The 21,527-nt window shown below is 48.6% G+C and overlaps 2 non-coding genes and 1 pseudogene across 2 annotated transcripts; all 3 read right to left on the bottom strand.

Annotated features, from left to right (window-relative positions):
* Positions 1-3,665: 3,665 nt before the first annotated feature.
* Positions 3,666-21,527, bottom strand: part of LOC123139164 (ATP synthase subunit a-like) — a 41,158-nt pseudogene continuing 23,296 nt past the window's right edge.
* Positions 7,782-7,854, bottom strand: TRNAF-GAA (transfer RNA phenylalanine (anticodon GAA)). The gene has a single exon. It is a non-coding gene; the product is annotated as a tRNA-Phe (tRNA).
* TRNAS-GGA (transfer RNA serine (anticodon GGA)) lies at positions 8,270-8,356 on the bottom strand. Its single transcript has one exon. It is a non-coding gene; the product is annotated as a tRNA-Ser (tRNA).

The raw sequence follows: 21,527 nt of genomic DNA, 5'->3' as shown, positions 1-21,527 counted from the left end.
AGTCACCTTCCTTAGGCTCCGAGTCACCTTCTTCTAAGCTCCGCTGGACGACACGGCATTCTCGTTCTATAGGCCGGCCATACTTGTGATGGTTCCCGAGGATCCAATAAATCCACTTAGGTCTACGTTGCCGCGATATTGTTCTATGGAAGTGGGTGGGCTGCTTTTTAGAAGTTCGGCCTGGTTTTTCATTAAAAAATTCAAAAAGGGGGGAGGGATTGACCTTTCTAACGCATATTCTGTCGTACCGGCATGGCCCCACTGATTTGTTTTCGATAGGAGCATCAAGCAGTGCAACCCGGTTCTACTTGACTAAGCCCCGTGCTCGTCCAAGGAGGGAGTTTGCTTTACCCAACTCCCCTTTTTGATAACAAGGCAAAAACCTCCGACCCGACATTCATGAGTTTCGAATGAAGATTGAAGAGTGCCCTGCCCCTCTTTTTTCCCTAAATCTTGGATTTGGAATTTGGTAAAGACCCACCCCTTGTTTAAGTCAGAATGAGTCCCCGAGACATTGGCTTCCGCCAACAGTGAACTATTAAGGATCGCATCCTGCGCATATTCTACATTATAGCCTGCAACTAATTTAGTTTCCGCTTCTGGGAAACCATACGGAGCTCGATTAGTTTCTGCTAGACGAGGAGTAAGGAACATAACCAATACGGGGAACAAATGAATACCGGACCATATCTGCTTTTGCGCCATGACAATCTCACTCGAATTACAGGGACCTACACATATTAGTACAGTATACCGGGGTCCCCCGCCAGAACCACACGTGCAAGTTTCCCTGCATGTGGCTCGTCCGTGCTTTTATCCAAGGCGCTGCCTGTGACTCTGCAAGGGAGAAGAGGGCTGAACTGCAAACTTTGGTGTTCAGAGCATTGCATTGTCTAAGGGAGTAGGGTGAGTAAGCTGCGCCTACCAAGATAAGCTTTCAACGAAAAGGCGTCACTGCTTCCTTTTTGGTGCCCGCCCTTTATTTAGATTTTGGGGCAAGGAAAGCCCAAGGAAAGTCTAGGTTGGTGCTCCATCTCGGTTGGCATCTTGCTCTCGAGAGGGTGTGGTCCTTGAGCGAACTAGTCATGTGCTGTGTTGCCCAACGCAGGGGCATTTGGTGAGGAGCTACGGTCCGGTGGTTGACAAGCCACTAATCGGAGGCGACTGGACTGGAGTGCTTTCATCAAATGATGCATGTGGGCTGAGCCATTCCCATCCCAAGTGGTGGCCCGATTCGGCCTGGCCTGGTCGGAAAGAGATTCTAAATCTCGAATATGCGCACCGAGAATAGATATCTATGTTAGCTAGCGGGGGCGGGCTTTCCCCTGGTAGTCCCACTGCGTCCTCTGACAGTCCGTCTCGTCTCATCTTTCTTTGGCTATACTTGTAGCCAGCCATATTAGCTCCACATTCCACCCTTTTTGATTTCTGACGAAAAAGGCAGTCATCAGTCGCCCCCTTTCCTATTTAGATTTGCTTGCTGCCTATTATGAGAATAGGTCCCGGTTCAAGCGGCCCGCCTTTCATCATCATCTATACCAGCTGCCATGCACGATCCCATAGGAACGATTTCATCGCCCTAAGAAGTAGAAAGCGCCATCACCTACAGCCCTTTCCTCTGTCAAGGACTTTCACGAAATGAAAATGGGTGGCATCATCGTATGCTCGACATTAGTTGCCCTGGTGTATATCCCGGAGTACTCCTATGGCCGATCTGTCACCCATACATGAAGGCCTTGGCCCTGTCCCGTGTGGAGAATGCCCCCCTTACGGCACGGCTTAGTCTGTTATTTTATATTGTCAGAGTGGATTCGGACCGCCACTTCTCTGAAAGCATGGTTCTTGCCTCCCTCTCTCCTCCCTCCTTGGAGCTCGTCCATTCGTTGGGTGATCCCTTGCTCTCACGTTCGAGTGTTTGCTCGCCGTTTAGGTCGGTGAGTGACATTTTTTGCTCATTGCAGTCGCCTCCGGGGTTCTTCGGACCTGGGTAGTACCAGGACCCTTCTGCCCCGGACTGCACTATCCGCCCTATGACCCAAAACTCAAAATGAGCCTTGCGACAAGACGCGGACATTCCTCATGCTGCGGTTCCCTCCGGTCCGTTCCCGGGTTGGGTTAGGGGAAGATCCGAGCGATTGCCTTCGTGGATCCAAACGTGCTCACAAGGCGCACAATAAGAATAAGACCAATAGAGACTTCATAAGGGACCATTTGAGCTCCAGATTGTAATGCTCCTAGAAAGGCATATTTCGAATATAGAGGATGTTCCCAACAATCCACAAGAATATCATACCCAAATATGAACCGTACGAGCACATCCTCTGTCACCCCCACCGCGCTTACGGCTCTATACCCCAACCCAACTTGCTCTGGCCCTGGGTCCTCCCTCATCTCTTCCTCGATAAGCGGATTGTGGAAGTTGGGGAGTATCCGCTTGGGACTGATAGAAAATAGCATATCTTTTCCCTCCTGACCCCTATAAAAATGTAGTGGAAGTCCGGTCGCGTCGGAGACATCTTTATCTAATTTTGAGGCTTCGTTGTCTGGCTCCTCCAAAATTATGTTAGGATCGGCTGGCTCATCCTCATCATCCGAAAAGAAAACAGAGACAAAACAGATTTGTTTCAATGACATATCTAATCAGACTGAAATTGATGTCGAAGACACGATCATTCACATCAATTGAAGCAGGCAGGAATGGCGCGAAAGCTACCGTTTAACGAATGCAATGCAAGCAAGGTAGCTTGCTTACTCTCCATCTAGCGTGCATTGGCGGCAAGGAAGGAGGCATTGGAAAGACTAGACCATACACATTAATTAGTACAAGAAAGAGACATTCGGGAAGCAACTAGTCGCTTCTGGCGAAGCTTAACAAAGGCCTACTACTACATAGAGACAACTACTACCAGTCATGAGAGATAGTGAAGCCGTCAGAGGGAGAAGCTGTCGCTTAACGGACGAAGCCGAGCCGAAACGATAGGCGGGCGAAGTGAGCGAGACCAAGACGGGCCAGACGTGGAGTGGCGAAGGGGGCCTACTATACGTATACGTGATTAGTAAGCGGTTCAAGACATTGAACGAAAAATCAAGTGAACTAATGAACAGTGTGATTAATCAGACAAGTACCAAGGAGCAAGAAAATGTATGCTCTTTAGCAAGGGATGGGCGCGAAATCCGTTGCTTGTTCTTTCGGTAGCCTTCTTTCATTTCCGAATTTTCTTGCGAGCAGTCCTTGCATTAGTATGAGGTCGTTGACCACGTAAGGGCGATCCATCTTGCTGACGAATTCCACGATAACAAGAAATAGAAATTAATTGTTCGATGTCTGCTGGTTCTCCCCTCTTCAATTCCCAATGAACAACATGATCTTGAGCTATCATTTGTTCAATTTGGTCGATCTGATACTTAGTTAACTCATTCATCTTGATGTTCCCATTGATACCTAATCGATAACGAAGGAGAATGGCTTTTTTCGGTCCAATTCCATCCATTTTTGTTGAGGCAATTCTTACTTGTTCATTGGGAAGTGATCTAGCTCCTAAGATATATGACATTCTTTATCCTTATCTTTTCCTTGTTTTCTCGGTTGGAATCTACAATCTACACCTCTCCAAACACAAACGCAATATCTTGAGTACCCGGAACCATGTTCAGTGCTGCAAAAGGGCACCTCGTTTTTATTCAATTATGAAATGACTCATTTTCATGGAGATTTGTAGCATCATTCAAGTAAATACAAATTGAAATCGTAGAAACATGAGCTTGTGATATAGCTACACCTAATTCCAGACCGGTTAATGCTAGAACTATAAATAAGGGACCAAGATCTCCTATGAAATAGAAAATATTATTCAGAAATAGCATAGTCCAAGCAAACCCACTTAAAATCTTTACTAAACTATGACCGGCCATCATATTAGCAAATAAACGTATTCCTAAGCTTAATGCACGAAAACAATAAGAGATTAGCTCAAGGAGTACTAAGAAAGGTGCTAAAGGCAGTGGGACTCCCGCAGGTAATAAGAAGCTAAAAAATGAAGCCCATGTCTTTGAAATCCAACGATTGTAATGCCTATAAAAATGGAAAATGAAAGGGCCAATGTAATGAGAAAAGGACTTGTCACTGTAAAGCTAAAGGGTATCATACCCTGGGGATTACGAAATAACGAAAAAGTAAAAGTGACCGAGATGCGATGGAAAAACTTTTGTTTCATATTTCTGGAAAGACCACCTATTTTTTCGTTTACCGGGTTCAGCACGAAATCATAAATAAGCTCGACCAAGGATTTCCATGCATTTGGCACTGACTTTCCACCTCCCTTTTTCGTAACAACAAAGAAAACAAAAGCGACCAAAACGACAGTGAGCAGCATATACAAGCCTTCATTTGTAAATGATAAATAAAAGTTGCCCACATGAAGATCAATTATTGGGATAATGGCAAATTGACCCAATGGGGTTTCCTAAAAAGCGGATTCGGAGCACTTACTGGGCTACCCGACTGGAAGTCTTCGGCCTTCCATATTTCGTTAGAAAGATGAACCACGCCTCTGATCCAAGTGAAGCTTTCGTTCCCCTTGAAATGTAAATCTATGAAAGTCTCCCTTAGACTCCTGGGAGAATCCGATCCCAGAAACTGGTCACAAAACTCGGTCACATTGTATGACGCTGGCAAAACCAATTTAGCCTGCTGCATGTATGATTCTATCATTTTTCTAAAAACAAAGTGTCTCTATTTTCGGGATCTATTCCATATATTTGGAACAGGAGGTCCCTGTCTTTCAAGGTAGGTGTCTCCACCCCCTCCAAAAGCTGGTTCACAAGCTGCGGATCCAGCGTAGGATGGAAAAAATCTCTAATAAAAGAATGGACGTGACAGACGGTTTGTACAGTTTTTATTGTTAAATCGAAATTTTCCATCTCCAGGTAACTCCATCTTTTTCAGCTCTGCTCCCGAAAAGAGACAGGAAAGGAGACTGAGATAGGGGTTGTCCTTGGTTTGTCCATGGAAAGCCTGATTTAGCATGTAACGTGAACATGAGCGGACACGCACACAATATCGATTTGAAGAAAAGGTAGCATACCATTGTCGTTTTTAGGGCCAAAAAGAATGGGTCATCTTTGTCAATTGATAACTGAGTGAGAGAAGACAATCACGTTCTTAAAGCGGTCGGTTCGCCGGATTGACAACCTTCCCCTATTGGCTGGCTGCCCGTGAAACACATAGGCTCCTATCGCATTTATCGATCGAGAATGGTCTCATCACAGAAACACTTTCTATATGTTATTTCGAGATTCGAAGAAGCAAGCAAGTTTATAGGGCATATAGTTGTTCTTTTGTAGGGCGAGCCAAGATCTTATCTTATTTGCAGGTCGTATAAATGAAATGATTGGAAAAATCATATAGAATTTGGAGGTGCGTAGTGTCGTACGGGGCTGGCTCACAATACAACAATTATCGCTACTGATTCCAGATAGAATGTTAATACCGGTGAAAAAGCACTTATTTCTATGTATAGGGCAGTGAACTAAAAAAAGTGTCCTTTCTCGATACATAACATTGTATAAGTCAACCCAAGTCGCTTCTTCATCTTCGGGAATCCGGTAAGGTACTTTTGGAACACCAATGGGCATATTAGATTAATATTATTATATTTCAGTAAGAAAACTACACTTTAATATATAAACATAAGAATGGAAGAGAAAGAAAGAACCTGAGAAGATCTTAGTTGGAACTCTTTACCGGGATCATAGTGGCTATGCTCCCCTCTCTGTGTCTCAGTCCCAGCCAATGGCATAGAAACACCTACTCTTCCTTCTGATGCAGCCTTCCTGGATCCATAATTTCGCTTCCTCGTTTATTGATTGCTTGTAATCGCCACAACACCATTGAGTGAGCGTCATAGAATCCTCAAGGCGTGAAGTAGAAGTTCTTCAAACCTTGATTGTGTGTGTTCGTGCCCACTCCAATAGAGCATTTGTCCCTGTGAGCTTTGACTACGAAAGCTACCTATGTCAATCAGTATAGCCACTAGAGGGATTGGAATAGGTATATTCCTTCTCAGACAGTACTTTAAGACAAAAACGGTTCACAAGGTGGATTTTCTATCTATTAGTTGACAACGGAGCTTCCTCATCCTGACCTATCTATATGTGAAAAGCTCTCCACTAGAATCTTCGTAGTAGTAAGTCGTGGATTACAAGCCGTCCCTTCCTCAAACCACCCCGCAATAGATATAGGGTTTACCAACCTCAGGCATGGACATAGACACCAGATCATTTTGATCGAGGACCCATTTTTGGAATAAAAAGGATAGAGACCAGACGTAGTCCAATCGGAAGGTCGTGCTTTAGAGAAAGACTTGTGTTCTATAGGAACAGCTACCTATGTTCACCCGGCTGCCCTGCCTCTCGCAGAACCGCTGTGAAGCATCCATTCTATTCAATTAGAAATAGCATCTATAACTAGTAGTAGACGGTTGCTTCAAGGTCTCACAAGTCCTGCTTAAGCGAAAATGTAGTTGTGGAAGTAGTCTTGCCCACTTTGCCTTACGCTCATAGAGATCTATAAGTATCCCTCTTGTCTAAGTAGGTAGTACGCTCGGCCTAGTACTAAACTTTAGCATTAAAGCCAGAGTCCTTCTTTTCATGAATTTTCAGGAAGAAGAGAATCCCTAAGTTAGATCTGAATGCCATCCCATTTCCTAAAGAAAGAGATTTCCCATATACGTGAATCACGAAAGGACCAATGTTGTAATTTGCCTCATTCGGCATTCTGAGTAATCAATGAGATTTTCTTCCTCGAGAACAAAAAGCTACACGAGGAGAGACTTGTTTACTGATATGTTACTAAAAGACCAGAGGTGATCGCCTCTGAATTGCAGGGTATGGAAAGTGGGTGTTAATCAACAAGATTATCTACATTTGTGGAAACCACTACTGGAAGAAAGTTAGATCTTTATTTCATTTCAAGGAAAAGTTTCAGGGTTTAGCCACCACTCAGACAGTAGTGAAAAATAAAACTAACTCTAGGCGAAAGTGCATGGAGGATATGTGATTCCTCCTACCTTATGAGCCCTTACGAAATGCCATTTTGAATGATGGACAAATCATGGGTCTCGGCGGTCTAGTCAGAGCATTTTGGAGCGCCTGAGCGGGCAAAGTAGGTTGACCCGTCCCGAGGGGGAGGGAACAAACGGGCAGTTGAACACCATAGGGCACAAACGAATCGCCAGTAGCGACATGTATATATCAGGCAAGAGGTGCTACTCCGACCCGGAATCCTGCGTGATGGTTGGTCACCTTACCAATAATCTTCTTAATGTTGGAGAAAATGAGGATCATTGACTTAAATTGGAATTGATTCCTAGACTACTTGGTTCTAGCTTGCCACCCCAGAAGGAAACGTATACACAAGTATAGACTATAGGTAACACTGTAGGGTACAGCCTTGGGTAGTCTTAGGGTTTTCCAAGATATGATATGATCGGGTTATTTATTAGAATTGGAAATAGCTAGACGAATAAGTAGGCTCTAAAAGGACGAATAAAGTAGGCCTTCTAACTCAAAGTACTCCAGCTTAAGGAAAGACATGCAACATTGGTGATCAACGTATAGAATTTCCGCTATTCCGTTCCGGGAAAACACTTGTTTTTTCACGTTTTTCCTTGGCTGTTCTTTCCTGGTTTTTTTGTTGATGATTCTTCCCATTAAAAAAGCTTTTCCCTATAAAAAATATGTGGCCCTTTTCTTCCCCGAAAAGTCATTCATTGTTTGTTCTGTGCCAGGAACCAGATTTGAACTGGTGACACGAGGATTTTCAATCCTCTGCTCTACCAACTGAGCTATCCTGACTATTTATTGTGCATCATCCTAGTAGAGTACTTGTATCTATGTCAATTAAAGGGACTAAAAAAGAAAAAAGTATTCTCAAATTGGACCTAGTAAATATCAGGATAATGATATGGATTGTGAATGACTTACTTAATAAGAGGGATTACTTGCCTATACTATAATATGTTCATTTGTATGAATGGGATAAGATCCAAAGAAGTCAGTTCGGATCTGCTTGTGAAAGAGTAGAATAAGAAAGATGGTGAATCTTGTTTGAACCATTAATGAAAAATAGAGGTTGGTACAATAGTTAGGAAGTAAAATGGGCTTTTTGTTGGGGATAGAGCGACTTGACCCTCACGATTTAAAAAGTCGACGGATTTTACTCTTACTAGAAATTTTATTGTGGTCGGTAACATTGGTGAATTAACAGAAACGGAAAGAGAGGGATTCGAACCCTCGGTAAACAAAAGCCTACATAGCAGTTCCAATGCTACGCCTTGAACCACTCGGCCATCTCTCCTACATAATCTTATTATTGACCAGAAACTGAGTGAATAGCGAGTTTTCGTATCACTAAAGTACAGGTACAATCGATCACAGGTTCCATAGCGAGTCTGACTTCCTTTCCAATTTCATATTTCTTAACAACAACTCCTCTCATCCCCATGGATCTATTCAAAATTCTAGAATTGTCCCATGTTTCTAATTCGATTGTATGGCGTGGCGTATACACGTTATGCAAACAGAATGTATGGTTACTTTACTCTATTTTCTCATGGCTTGTTAAACCTTTCTTTTTTCTTTTTGGATCATAACCAAATAAAAACTTCTCGAGTTATCAGAATCCATAGTCAAATTCAGTCCTTAGTTATTCAAGTTAGAGGAAATAGTAATAGTTTGGCTCACATTGGTATACTACGAAATCCAATCTGATTCAAATATTGAATATCTCTCCTTGTCGGGACAATTTAAGCAGAATAAAATATCTATTATCGATTTTTTAGAATCGAATTAGTCTGTTTTTTGGTATATCGTACTATATAATTCCTTTGTTTATGGGATCATTTTCGCCGAGGGTTTCCAATCAATGGGGGCGTAGTATAGGTAGTTAGAGAGTGTAGGCTCCCCTAGCTTGAATTCTTTTTACCCATTCTTTGAGAGTGATAGGTTTGATTTTTCCGTACCGTAATAGAAGAGCTCAGAAGAAAGACCTAATTATATAAAAACACGACCATTCAAGATTAAGATCAGAGGATCCGTAATAGGACTCTCATAGACTTGCCGGGAAATAGAAAATTTGGAATCGGCTTTTCTTTTGCGCTAAAAAAACTTGAGGCCTTTTACCTTATTATATGGCATATCCATACTTTAATAACCTAGTGCATGTTCGATTGAAAGCAATATTTACTATCAGATAGAGAGATGCTGATAGGAAAAAGATGGTATTTACTTATTCTCAAGAATATATAGAAAGGGAAAAGCTTAATAGCCACTATTGATCCCTTGAATAGAGCACATGATTTGGGATCAGGTGTGATGTGAAGAGGTATCCTAGCCTTTTATGAGAGTCAATTGGGAAGTGGAAAGGCAAAACCATTAGTTTAAGTTCCTGGCTTTAGTCCTCTGTGATGTTCAGTCAACCATTTGAGTCAATTTTGAGTAAATAGTAAGACTTTGGATCGCACCATTCATAATGTTGCATCTCAATACTTGGCATATTTTTCCCACTGCTGGCTCAGAAATTCGCCTTGGTTTCACCAGAATTTGTTTATTTGGTTCATTAATTCGTTCTGATAGCTACGCAGAGGTCTTTTCCTTACGACTCCCGCGCTTAATACGAAAAGTGGTTTTTGTGTGAAAAGTGCCAAGTGACTATCTCCTTATTTTCTGATTGTTTTTCCGATAGGAATATTCCCTTGATCAGCTAACCTGGCCCAAGCATAACAATAGTGCATTTCCCCTTGATGGTACGATTTACATATCTTCTACCTCTACTACTTCTGTTTAGGAAGGTTAGTTTAGGCACTCCATCCCTGAGGGCTGCATCAGCTTATCTTTCTAGAAATCCCAGCTATAAGCTAGATTGGTATAAATAGGGCATTAAGCAGCAATAACAGAGATAGCATCCATGAGTTTTTTAATCCATCCTTTAGCATCGCCTGACTCGGACAAGGTGTTTCCTTGCTTCGCAATACCCGGCCAGGGCAATGTAGCTATCCCAGTAAGATATGAAAGCTGGGCCACACATGAGCAAGGAACTTATACATAGAAGTAACAGTAAATCTGCGAGATTTGGACCACTGCCATTTCCTTAAACCATCAATCAACAAATTGAAATAGAGATATCGGTATCTTCTAATCTGCCACAAGGATCTAGTCGCCAGTATCTTTGCCTTCTTCCCAAGTTATCCCAGCATTCCTTGTAAGCGTTGCTATCACTATTTCTCCCTCCGGTGGCCTTGAGGCGTCTCGATCAATCGGTGTATCCGCCACATGACAAACCTCCTTCTCTCAACCATCTGAACAAGAAGATTTTAGCACTAACCCTCCAGCAGCTTTCTTTCCGACCGAAGTACCGCTTTTCTTTGCACTACTTTCGAACCGTATCAGGAACAAGAGCTTATGCGTTGCTTTCTTTTCGCAGTACCCGCCCCCAGGGGTCATTACTTGATAAAGAGTGCTTCCCCTTTGAGCACCTTATCTTGTGCATCAATATAATTAACCCATCCTGCCTGTCTAGATATTGCTGTTAATACACAGGTTGATTGTATGACTATGGCATAGTGAGTTCTGGCTCCTAGCTGACATACTGAATACAGCATCGAAGTGGGTCTATCTTATTCTGATGTAACGATTCCATTGAATATTGTGATAGCATCCTTGATTTCAGCTAGCTATTCTCAGTGATATGCTTGCTCCTCTTGGATTTCATTCCATGATAAGTATGTATTGGAAGTTGGAATGCCTAAAGTATTGGTGCATTGGGGTCCTCTTAAGCCTTGTTTCCTTCTTGATCTTACCTTTCCATTCCTATCACTTGCTCTAGCCTCTCCTGGCCAGAGCTCCCTCTATCAACAGCACCCTCACGCGATTGATTCCCTGGATAAATATGGCTCATATAAGGTATCCTGATCATAGTAATTGTATCATATCTCCTTCTCCTATTGATATTACCATCCCTCGAGTCCAAGTCTCGGCATGTCGCTTATTAAGGTCTTGTTTCCCCTTGACAGGATCTTCCAGTTCTGGTATCCCTAAAGAGCATTTCCTAGTATGTATTTACTAACCTTAAACGATAGGAGCCATATTTAGATAGATATCCTATACATCTATTGATTTTCATTAGCTTGTAAATTCCTTGTGTGAACTAACTCAGAAATTCATTGTGCTAAACTCGTATCTATGGAGTACTGTTTAATGTGGAAGAAGTGTTTTTGTTACTAACAACATAGAAACCATGATACCAGTGCATAAGCATGAAAAACTCACTTTGTGATCAGATTGATCAAGGTTGTAGTCATTCGAATTTACTACTTCTTTAAATGATGGTTGTTTAAAGGTGTCTACCATAGTTTGTTTGGACAATGTCCTTAGTAATTAGGTATGTGACCTTCTTATAACCCACGACATCGGCATGATAGGTGTTAAATACATCCAGTGATGGTGGAGCTTGTTGGATTTCGGGTTCCGGCAGACCCTTGAGGTTCGAACACTGGGGTGCACGCGGAGATTTCACCCTCTACCTACCTGTTCCTCGCCGACTCGCTAGGATCTAAAACTACGGAAGGAACAACACAAGAGACACAGAGTTTATACTAGTTCAGGCCACCATTGTGGTGTAATACCCTTCTCCACTGTGTGGTGTGGTGGATTGCCTCTTGGGCTGTGATGAACAATACAAGGAAGAACAGCCTCGCGAGAGTCTGTTCTTGGCTGGTGCGATGAACTACTAGGAGGAGTTCAGTCGCTCTATCTACTGGTTTCTTGGTGAGGATCCAGATTTTTCTACCCTGGGGGTGGCTAGTCCTATTTATAGGCAAAGGCCCTGGGCCTCTTCCCAAATATTGAGCGGGAAGGGTGCCAACAATTGGCCATTTTGAAGGGGAACATCGGGTACACTTATCCTGACTAAAGTCGGTCCTCGCCTGTCAAAGGCTCTGGTGGTGACGCCGGCTTGGGCTCCACAGTGACTTCCTTCCTGCAGTTGGGCTGGTCTTGGTCTTGTTGCACCGAAATGGATGCCTTTGCTTGATGCTCTTGCCTTCGCTTGCTCCCTTTGCACCAAAGAGGAAAGGAGGATATTGCGTGGGCTGGCGCCCGACTGGCGCCCTTGGTCGTCATAGCTTGCGTCATGGGCACCTCGTGAGGTACCCTGCCTTGAATTCTCCGCCTCCTCGTGAGCCATCCTGATGAGGCCGTGCTTGAGGAAGCTCCTTGTCGTCCGCCCCACGAGGCTTGGCCCCTCGCGAGGGTCTTGAGCCTGTGTTGGTGAAGATGGGCCGTGCTGGGCCCCCTTTGATCCATGCCGCAGGCCACAGGCAGGCAAGTCTGGGGACCCCCGTTCCCAGAACACCGACAGTAGTCCCCGGGCCCAAGGCGCGCCCGGACTTGGCCGAGCAGAGAGGCGAAAGGGCAAGTGCGAAGCGCCGCGGGCCCTAACAGCCTGCGGCCTTGGGCGCCACGTGGTGGTTGATTGGATGTGTGCGTCTCCACTTCCCCACGACGCCTCGGCAACTGCACGAATTGACATGTCCCTGCATGCAAAATGGGTCATGATTACCTGCGATCGTGGAGGTCGGCGGTTGGCCTCCTCTGGCTTTAAGTACGGCACGGTGTGTGCCCTTCCAGTCAATCTCTTCTTGCTACTCCTTCTCCCCGGTCCTTGCTCCGTCTTGCTGCAATGGCTCCGATCCGCCGGTTCTCTGCAGCAGAGAAGGGAAAGGCTCCCCGAGAGGATCCTGACCCGCTTACGCCGAAGAAACGGCTAGCCCTCTGCCATCGGGGTGAGGGCGCCCGCCAGGAAGCATTGAGGCCCTGGTGTGAGCGGCCGCCACCAGGGTTCCCGCTTACCTTATACGCCCACATCGAGGGCTCTGAAGGAGTCAATGCCGAATGCCACGGGCGGCGCCGCCATCGGCGCCGGCGGGTTACAAAGGTGTGCGTCTTCCCCCTGGAGTTTACGCCGAGGACTCCTCCAGAGAGTTCGTGCTTCATGCCGCCATGCCTCCTCAGTCTTGGATTCGCCTTCCTCCTTTCTTCGCCTCCGTCATCCCGCAGGGGGAACTCCTGGGGCTCTGGCTGCAGCATGCCGGCTGCAGCACCCTCGTGACCGGGGCAGAGGTCGCGGTCGTTGCCCCGGGAGAGGTCTTCATGACTCGAGGCTGGGGCGAGATCGCCCGGGTCTGCAGGACAAGGGGCGCCCTCGCAATCCACCTGGAGTACGACAGTGCTTCAGTGATGTTCTTCAAGGTCTTCGATGCGGATGGTCGCCGGGTGGAGTGCTGCCCCGGGAGAGGCGGTCGGGACCCCTCTACGGCGAGGCCGAGGCCGGCTAACCGCTCTCTTGGCAGCTCCTCAGGCGATGGAGGCGCCGGAGGATCCAGCGACTCCGCCGAGCTCTTCGCGACTCCGGAGACGAGCGACGACAGCTACGAGCCCCCGAGCCTGCGCCTCTCCCGGAGCAGGGCGGGCTCGTCAGGCCGTCGCCTCCTCTGATCTGGATGGGGTTGGCGCTGGTGCCTGGCGGCCCACTGCTGATGATGGCATCTGCCACGATGGTTCCTGTAGTTAGGGCTCCTTAGGATGCACGTCTTTCGTTCATGCGAGGAGTCAAGAATATACCCCATGGGGGCTTGTAAGGTGTCTGTAGCTCCGTTTGTCACTATGATCCTCATCGTGAAGCAGTGCGAGATGCTTATTCCGTCTTAGCTTAGTTCTCCCTTTCGAACCTCGCGAGGGCTTGATGCTCTGTGCCGACAGGCCCCAGTCCTAAGGCGGCTTCAGCCGTCGCTGGTATGCCAGGTCGCGATGCCGTGGTCAAGGCCAGGAGGTGAGCGGCCCGGGGTCCGGTAAGAGCCCGTGAGTCGCGATGCTCAGGAGGTCCCCTTTAGCGTTCAAGCAGCCATCATTCGGTGAGAAAGGAATGTGACGTTTCTAACACGGGATTGCATTGGATGCGGTGACGGTGCTGTGATAGCGAGTGTTTCCGGAGAGTGACTTATCTCGAGGGTCAGGAAACGCTTCCTGGTGCGGCGCTAGGTCCGTGCCTTGGCCGACGAGGGGTTGCATGGTGAGGTCTCCGCGTGCCTCTTTCCTCTCGGCTCTACTCCCCTTTCTTCTCTACCTCCTCGGGTCCTGGCCCTCGAGCTGGTCTCAGCCATCGCTGGTTTGCCAGGGTGCGATGCCGTGGACAAAGCCAGAGGGTGAGGGCTGGAGAGCCGGTAGGAGCCCTGAGTCGCGATGCTCAGGTACCTCCCCTTTAACGCGCGAGCGGTTCGCGTGGACGAGAGTGAAGAGGACGCCTTGAGGGCCTCGCCTGGCGCTTCTCCTTGGGGGGATCCTACAGACCCACCACAAAAAGAGCAAAAGTCCGCTATGACAAGCGGCGGTTAGCCATTAGTTGCCTCGGATAGGCGACGAGGCACGAAAGGCCTGGCGAGGTGTATCTGGGCACTCGTGAGCCAACGTGGGACTCATGGGGCCCTACCTTAAGGCGGGTTGCGCCTGGCACTGGGCCTTATCTTGGGGTGTTTTCCTGCAATTTTGGTTAGATGCCAGTGCTCTACGTCCTCGGGTCCCGGCCCTCGAGCTGGTCTCAGCCATCGCTGGTATGCCAGGTCACGATGCCATGGACAAGGCCAGAGGGTGAGGGCTGGAGTGCCGGTAGGAGCCCTGAGTCGCGATGCTCAGGTACCCCCCCCCCTTTAACGCGCAAGCTGCCGACACCCAGGGAGAAAAGGTGCCACGGATAGGCACCAAATAACAAGCATGATGGGTCGTAAGCATGGCCCGAAGATAAACACAAGAGGGGTACACGCCGCTGGGTCTGACCCGAGTGACTTGGGGATAATGCAGCCCGAGGGGCTCCCCCAACAAAGTAAGCTAAAAACACGAGCAAAAGGGATACACGCCGCAGGGACGGACCCATGCGGCCTAGGAATAATGCAGCCCTGAGGGCGCTCCCACTGGAAATGAAACTTGAAAGATGTCACCTGATAGTGTTGACGACGAAGAGGTGTTGGTGTAGCATACTCGGTGGGCTGCGGTAGCCAATCCTCATGAGCCCCCAGGCCCTGGGGCCTCGGGAGGCTCCGGAGACGCTGGTGGCTCCTCGCGGACCATCTCCATCTCCGCCAGGGCTGCGGAACGCCTGACCTCTTGAGCCTCCAGGATGCCCCTCATGAGGCGCTGGTACGTGGCAGCCGCGTTCGGCAAGCCATAAGGCATGCGAACGTAGCTGTGGGGTGGACCTTTGCAGCGCCCCACTTGCGAGGGCCAGAGGCGCTCCTGAGAGGCGGCTCGGTTGAGCCTTGGTATGTCGATGCAGACGCATAGCCCACCATCCTCACCTGGATGGGGGGCCACAGCGGCTAAGCGGCGGCTGCCTCTCATGACTCTTGACTCCTGTAGCTCCTAAATGGCCTTGCTGATGAACTCCTGAGGGTTTGGCCCTCCTTGCCTTGCTCCTTCTTGAGGGAAACGTGCTTCGAAGCACGCCTCCAATTGGTGCCCAAGCGCCTCCCTCGTGACCTTGGCAAGGTCGGCAGCCCTCCAGGGTAGAGCCCCCGAGCCCTGTCTGAGGAGGGCGCCGGGCGCGCTTCCCTATGCGATGGAAGGAGGTTCCCCGTGGGCAGGCGCGGGCCCTGAGGCGCCTGCCTCCTGATGGGCCGGGTCGGATGATGTCTTCTTCTTCTTGGGGGCGGTCTCGAGAAGCCTCCTGCTTCCGTGGTCCGGGTCTTCCAATGACGCGGCCTGAAAGGCTCGTTCCAGGGAGCACACCGCGTCTTTCTCTTCGCACGGCACCGTGATGACTCCGCCACTTCCTGGCATCTTGAGGACGTTGTAGCCGTGGTGGGTTACGGCCATGAACTTTGGCCAGCGCTGGGTACCCGAGGATGGCGTTGTATGGCAGGCGGATGTGGGCGACATCGAAGTCGATGAGCTCGGTGCGGTAGTTGTCACGTGCCCCAAAGGTGACAGGGAGGCGGACCTGCCCAATCGGGACCGTGGAGCCGTCGGTGACTCCGGAGAAAGGCTTGGTTGACTTAAGCTGATTGTAGGGCACTTGGAGATTGTTGAATGTTTCCATGGACAGGATGTTGAGCCCTGCCCCGCCATTGATAAGGGTCCTGGTGACTAGCACGTTGCTGATGATTGGGGAACAAAGCATTGGGAGGACTCCGGCTGTGGCCGCCCACTTGAGCTGATCCGCTGAACTGAATGTGATGGTGCATGCCGACCACCTGAGAGGGCGCGTGGCCTCGAGCTTGGGGAGGACTGCATTTACTTCGCGGCCGAACTTCTTGAAGATGCGTTGAGAGGCTGGGGCTTGAGCTCCACCCAGGATGCAGGCGATCGCGCGTGGCTCCTAGAAGCCCCCCAGCTCCCTTGTCCTGATGACGGTCCTCATTTCTCCTTGGTTGCGGCGGCAGTGGAGGGAGGCCTGCGTTGCCTCGCGGGCGATCCTCGTGAGGCTGATCCCTCCAGCCTCCCTCGCGAGGCGGGTCCTGCCAGCGATCCTCGTGAGGTTGTTCGCGCCACCCTTGGCAAGGGCCGCGGTCTTCCCAGCGTCCTGCGTTCCTTCCTCCTCCTCGGCCGTAGCCCCGGTCGCTGCGGTCGGGACGTCGACCGGTCCTTCCTTCTCGCATGGCTCGGAGCTCTTGGCATTCATTGGTGTTGTGGGTGTGGAGGTCGTGGTACACGCAGTACCGGCTGCCCTTGGAAGATTCGGGCTGATCTCTGCCCTGCTTGGTGTCTGGTTCTGCTGCGAGCACGACAGCCCCCTTGCGCTTCACATCCTTGGCCTTGGGTTTCTTCTCTTCTGGGTCTGCGGCAGGCAGCTCGAGGAGGGAGAGACGCCCTTCCTCAGCCCTGGCGCACTTGGTTGCCAAGTTGAATAGCTCCAAGGAAGTGCACATGTCTTCATGCATCGCCAGCTCCTCCTTCATCTTGACGTCGCGCAAGCCGTCGGAGAAGGATGAGATGATGGCCTCCTCGGTCACCTTGGGAATCTTGAGGCGTGCGTTGTTGAAGCGCTGGATGTACTTCTGCAGGGTTTCCCCTGGTTGCTGCTTGATGCGGCGCATGTCGCTCATGGTGGGTGGCCAGTCGCGAGTACCCTGGAAGTTGGCGATGAAGCGGGTGTGCATCTCGTCCCAGGAAGAGATCGTTCCTGGAGCCAGGTTCAGGAGCCAGGTGTGGGCCCCGTCCTTGAGCGCCATGGGAAACAAGTTTGCCATGACCTTCTCGTCTCCATTGGCAGCTTCGATGCCCAGCTCGTAGAGCTGGAGGAACTCTACAGGGTCAGCCGTACCGTCACCGCGAGGAGGCAGGTCTTGCTTGAACTTGCTGGGCCACGCGAAGCTGCGCAGCTCGGTGGTGAAGGCACGGCAGCCTGATGTGGCCACGGGAGGCCTTGGATGACGAAGAGCTTGGTCCTGCTGGTCCCCATGCGCCGCAGCTGGGAGCAGCGCGGGGTCTTGACGTGCTGGAGCAGGAGCGTGGTCGCGACGAGCCGGAGCAAGGAGCGCTCAGGCAGCTTCTTGCGGGTGAGGGACTTCTTGGCAGCTCTGCTCTTGCCGCGCTGGCGCCTGATGGAGCGGGTTCCACCCAGGGGCCATGCGCCTTGGGGCCAGGGCGCCTTCTTGAGGGGGAGGCGGCTGAGGTGCCCCCGGAGCTTCATTGCCCGCGCAGGGCGGGGCGTGGTGCAGCAAGAAGGACGGCGCGGGGGAGCCCCCTGCAGCGCGGACGAGCTCGGCGACTCGGTCGAGCCATTCTTTGTAGACGTCGTCGACGGGACGGTAGCGCAGGAGCTTGTCTGCCGCGATAAGTGCAGCTCGAGCCTCCATGGCCGAGCGGGGCGCGAGGGACGAAGAACCAGCTGGGGTGAGCGAGGGTGTGGCAGTGCGGTCGTCTCGCCTCATGGATGGATGTTGGGACGATGCTTGCTGCTCGTTCCCCGCCGGGCCGGTGGCGGCGTTGACAGCAGGTGACGGGGAACGATGACGGTGCCCGCCGACGGGAGCCGTCTGGGCGACGCGGGAAGCGAGGGCGGCCCGGCGCTCGGCGCGGGCCCGACGAGCGTCAGACACGGATGCGATGGTTGGAGAAAAACAGGGCGACGGAAGACGAATTCCGGCGCACCCTACCTGGCGCGCCAAATGTCGGATTTCGGGTTCCGGTAGACCCTTGAGGTTCGAACACTAGGGTGCGCACGGAGATTTCACCCTCTACCTACCTGTTCCTCGCCGACTCGCAAGGATCTAAAACTACGGAGGAACAACACAAGAGACACAGAGTTTATACTGGTTCAGGCCACCATTGTGGTGTAATACCCTACTCCAATGTGTGGTGTGGTGGATTGCCTCTTGGGCTGTGATGAACAATACAAGGAAGAACAGCCTCGCGAGGGTCTGTTCTTGGCTGGTGCGATGAACTGCTAGGAGGAGTTCAGTCGCTCTATCTACTGGTTTCTTGGTGAGGATCCAGATTTTTCTACCCTGGGGTGGCTAGTCCTATTTATAGGCAAAGGCCATGGGCGTCTTCCCAAATATTGAGCGGGAAGGGCGCCAACAATTAGCCATTTTGAAGGGGAACATCAGGTACACTTATCCTGACTAAAGTCGGTCCTCGCCTGTCAAAGCCTCTGGTGGTGACGTCGTCTTGGGCTCCACAATGACTTCCTTCCTGACATTGGGCTGGTCTTGGTCTTGTTGCACCGAAATGGATGCCTTTGCTTGATGCTCTTGCCTACGCTTGCTCTCTTTGCACCAAAGAGGAAAGGAGGACACTGTGCGGGCTGGCGCCCGACTGGCGCCCTTGGTCGTCATGGCTTGCGTCATGGGCACCTCGTGAGGTACCCCGCCTTGAATTCTCCGCCTCCTCGTGAGCCAGCCTGATGAGGCCGTGCTTGAGGAAGCTCCTTGACATCCGCCCCGCGAGGCTTGGCCCCTCGCGAGGGTCTTGAGCCTGTGTTGGTGAAGATGGGCCGTGCTGGGCCCCCTTTGAGCCACGCCGCAGGCCGCAGGCAGGCAAGTCTGGGGACCCCCGTTCCCAGAACGCCGCCAGAGCTAAATCAGCAGGTTTTATATATGGGTCCCAAGGTATATACTTATACCAGACAGTACAAAATAACCCTGCGTATACTAGAAAAGCAAAATAACCATACACATACGACTTAGAATTCTCATCAGAAAATGGTATTACTACTTCAACCAACTTGTTTATGATTTCACGTTTCAAAGGGATTTCAAACCAAGACCGCTATGTGAGAATCGCTGAATAACGTCAAAAGTATCCCTTAAGTAAATATTATCGATAAAAAACAAACCTAGCGAATCATTTATTTCTTTAAACTTATCAAATATATACATTTAGATTGTCGCCAGCCTACCTGAGCGTGGAACAAATATTTTATATATACATATTCCATAACTAGAGTCCCGTAATTGTGAAACGTGGTATATGGTCGTACGCTAACTCCTATTTGAAAGTCGTGTGGCTCTCTAACAAACATGGAAAACAAACCTATCCTCGGCATCCAACTGTTATAAAAGAATGGAAGCACAATTGTTGTTGGACCTATAAACCCTATTATTTTGGCAATAAAACCATTTAGACCTCTTTGATCTAAATTGGTAAATGTTTTTCTATTTTTCACAAATCTATCAATAGGTGAATTCAAGTAGGAAGTCCCACCACTGTTGGAACTATCTCCACCGTTTGAACTACCACCACCCCATATAAAATGGTGGATTATACCATGATCGTCGTGCTTAGGTGCACTAGTTTTCACATTTGGATTTGTTCCATCATTAGTGGAACTAGAACCATCATTAGGGTTAGGGGAAGTAGAAGTAGATTCATATCATTGTTGATAGGTTCTTTAGCTCCTTCCTCATCCATTATATCTTTTTTGTTGGATTTCTTATTATTGTGGAGTTTTTTATCATCATCTTTTCCCCCGTCTCTATTGTATAACGAATTAAGTATCTTCTTAATGGATTGAAAGAATTTCTTCATGATAACAGTATTTTCTATTACTCTCTTATTGGTGGATTTCCTCCGCTTAATTTCAAAATTTACCCAGCCTTTTGAGTACTAGGATCTCCCCCTTATCCTAGCAGATCGGTACCCAGACCATATCCTTGGGCAGCTCGGATGTATCTATCTTTTCGTTCAGATCACATCATCTCGAGCGCGGAATCTTATTAGTGGATCAGAAGACTATGGTGACCCGTAGATCTTCAGATGTTGATTTGCAGAGCAGGGCCAGAATGCGGGGATTGCATTCTTCAAAAAGTATCATATCTTCTTTCCCTAGGGAGAAAGCAGAAACTAGAAACGAGTGGATGTTCGATCTTTCACCCAAAGCAATTAGGGCTGGTGGAATCTTCCCCTATAGACTTCGAAAAATCATCGTGTACCTTTCCCTAAATCTTTCTCCCATGCATGCTATTCTCGTGTTCCATGATTAGAAAAGACCTGTTTCTTTTTTTGTTTGAGGTAATAAACAAGCTGTATCCCGCTTTGCCTATCTTGATGTGGAATCTATCGTTGAGCACCCATGAATGCAGGTAGAAGGTGTTTTTTCTTAACTCTTTCCAGGCCTCAGCTTGATTGGACTTCGTCAGCCATTGTCATTTAGCTTCCTCTCTCCTCTCTCATCTTGTCTCTCCGTAAACGGCGTTAAAAAGTAAACAGACTTAAAGCAAAGTAGGTTCGATCCTTGTGTTCTATTATATGAAGTAGAAGAAGAAAGAGCCGGGGGGATGGTCTTGGCACCCATGGGTTAATGGTGAAAGCGCTCAAGGAAATAGGGAATGGAATATTCAAATTGATCAGAAGTGGCTTTATGTAATCAGGCTGAAGGCTAACATCTCGCGAGTAGGCCGAGCTAGGATAAGAATTCCAATCAAAAAATAAGTATCAATTGGGCCCAAAATCACTACTTTACTACCTATGTCACGTGTCGCGCCACCTAGTACGATAGACTTTTTGCGGGAAAACAGCAGGTTTTGCCCCAACTTGGACCCAGGGAAACCAAAGAAGAGCTAGTTTCGCCCTATTTAGTTAGCGGTGGATGAGCTGATTTCTTTTCACTCCTGTTTCAGAGATACAAAACAAAATTAAAGTGTAGAACACAATGTTTGAGCTCTAGGCTTTTACGATTCTTCCGATTGACTTCTATTCTCTGCTCCTAGCTCCGAATGCCAGTATGTAGAGAAGTGATGGAAAGGGTTGTGCTCTTTCATTTAAGAAACTTCCAACCAAAATTGGAATGTTAGAACAGAATATTTAGATACAGGTCCCTTATGAATACTGTACTGAGTAAGATTCATTGAAGAAATGCTTCTCCGAAGCAATAAGTTTGTGGCACAAGCATAGTCTTCTGCTCACCTAGCCTTTCACATCTTTCTATTAAAATGAATGTAGCTAACGTGAACTAAAAGTAAGCTCTTGTTCGAGGAAGT

The sequence above is a fragment of the Triticum aestivum genome, chromosome 6B (assembly GCF_018294505.1).
Source record: "Triticum aestivum cultivar Chinese Spring chromosome 6B, IWGSC CS RefSeq v2.1, whole genome shotgun sequence".
In the NCBI taxonomy this organism is placed as follows: domain Eukaryota; kingdom Viridiplantae; phylum Streptophyta; class Magnoliopsida; order Poales; family Poaceae; genus Triticum; species Triticum aestivum.
Note: the sequence above shows the minus strand (reverse complement) of the source record. Positions and strands in the feature narration are given on the sequence as shown.